Source organism: Cynoglossus semilaevis, chromosome W (genome assembly GCF_000523025.1).
Source record: "Cynoglossus semilaevis isolate Cse_v1.0 chromosome W, Cse_v1.0, whole genome shotgun sequence".
NCBI classification, from domain to species: domain Eukaryota; kingdom Metazoa; phylum Chordata; class Actinopteri; order Pleuronectiformes; family Cynoglossidae; genus Cynoglossus; species Cynoglossus semilaevis.
In genome coordinates, this window is record NC_024327.1 from 13,374,011 (window position 1) to 13,376,195 (window position 2,185).

Genomic DNA, 2,185 nt, shown 5'->3' on the forward strand with positions numbered 1-2,185 from the left:
CCCCACCCCCAACACCCAGTGGCTGCCATTATTGAGGGCCAGCCATTACCATGCTGTTTTTAAAACAAGGGTATGGTAGCATAATAAAAAGCCACGGCGCTGTGAAAGGCTCGCTTGGTCTCTCTCCCATGCTTCTCAGAAGGCTGAATTAGCATGGAAATAACTCACCCCTGCTGTCACTCCCACAGCTGAGATTTCACAGAAAGGAGAAGAGAAGAGAAGAGGGGAGGGGAGAAAAGGAGGCTCAGACAGCCGTAATAGAGAGGGCTGGTGGATATGTCACTTCCTTTTTTTCTGAACACACACTTGATCTGTCCCAAAGTCCTCACCTAATTCACACAGAATCTACCGTCACTGAAGCAGTACACTCACGCTGCCTGATGTGACATCCTCTGGGGACGTGTGTCCCACGTCCTGTTGTGTAACCTAATCTGTCAGCCAAATGTTTTAAAGGTTATTCCAAGGTCTCTGAAAGCCAGGAAAGAAAATCCACATCGATGCAGAGTCTGTCTCTGACTTTGTTTCCATCAAATCATGAGTGGTCGCTGACTGGAGCGTGATCAGAGGAAGCTCCCAGACATGACACGTGCACCAGTGTCTGAGCTCTTCTTGTTCTTACGATCTCTGACAAAACAACTGAAGTCTTTTTATCAAAAAATGGCAGATCAAGAAGACAGTGTTTCCAAAAACAAATTACAAATTAGATGTGTCTGTAGATGTGAGAATTTCTGCCAAGAAAGATAATTGTCTGTAAGGATTTATTTGACATGTCGCATAAACACTGTCCCCACAGTGGAAAACTTTCTGTCGTCTGGAAAATAGAAAATCTCTCACAATTTGGCAAAGTTAAATCTGTTTTTCATTCTCCAGATTTCTGACTGGCCTGAAGAAGCCCCGACTGTAATCTGGAGGAGTACAGGCAAAAATACCCCAGAAGAAATGCCTCCAACTTGTTCAAATATACTCTAAACCTAACAGTCTAATAAACAGACACACACACGGCTGGTTATTTAGACTATGGCATGTGACCATTGATCTTAGTAGGCTGTCAAAATTAAAGGGATTATTCTAATTTATTACGTTGTGAAACTAATCAGATTAAAACCAAAAAAAGGTTTTTATTTCTTAGAAGCACCTGGAGGTTAAAATACCACAAAAGTTTAAAAAAGAACTGTCCAAATATTCTGCAGTCAAGATGCACAACACTGACTTCACTCCACCAGATTGATGAAGCTGCATTTTGACCAATATACAGTAATATACAGAAAACATTTTTATGTCATATTCAGGTAGGTTAAATCATCTTCATTACTCACGATGAACTGCAAATAATTCAAATCATGATTAAGAATAATCCTGATTCACCCACACCTAACCTGCGAATCAGATTCAAGTCATTTGACAGCTTTAGTTTTGAGTGATTCTGTACAGTACCTGAGTACTAAAAACAGGACAGGATGAGTTTTACTTCAAATTCTTCGTACTTCTGTGTTGTAACATATTCTCTGCCTAATTTTTCAACAAATGCGATCCATATTTCCTTGATGACAGTGCAGTGGCTCTAAAGATTAGCTTGCTGAGGCTAAATTGAGCTTTTGGGACACGGTTACTCTCTAAATCTGTGTCTAAGCTGTAGCTACATTACAAGTCTGAGCCCCAGAGTAACAGATACCCAGTCCTGTTTCTATGGCAACAGCCAACAGATTGACTTCTCGTCACCATTACTGTGGGGGCGTGTTGAACAAATATCTCCATGAATATTGTTTGCCCCCTCCTTGAACCACAACCTTAACGTGGTGGAGGGGTTTGAGTATCCGAATGAACCTAGGAGCTACAGTGGGTACGGAAAGTATTCAGACCCCTTTAAATTTGTCACTTTGTTTCATTGCAGCCATTTGCTAAAATCAAAAAAGTTCATTTTATTTCTCATTAATGTACACTCAGCACCCCATCTTGACAGAAAAAAACAGAAATGTAGAAGTTTTTGCTTCTTCTTTTTCTTTCGGCTTTGTCCCATTTTTCCTTGAATCCTCTCCTTGAATCGCAACCTTAACGTGGTGGAGGGGTTTGAGTATCCGAATGAACCTAGGAGCTATGTTGTCGGGGGCTTAACGCCCCTGGTAGGGTCTCCCAAGGCAAACAGGTCCTAGGCGACGGATCAGACAAATAGCGGTTCAACCCCCCC

At 41.7% G+C, this 2,185-nt stretch overlaps 1 protein-coding gene across 1 annotated transcript in view; it reads right to left on the minus strand.

The window, feature by feature from the left end:
* The window catches only part of LOC103397239 (GAS2-like protein 1), a 49,312-nt gene that overhangs the window by 16,390 nt on the left and 30,737 nt on the right, over positions 1 to 2,185 (minus strand).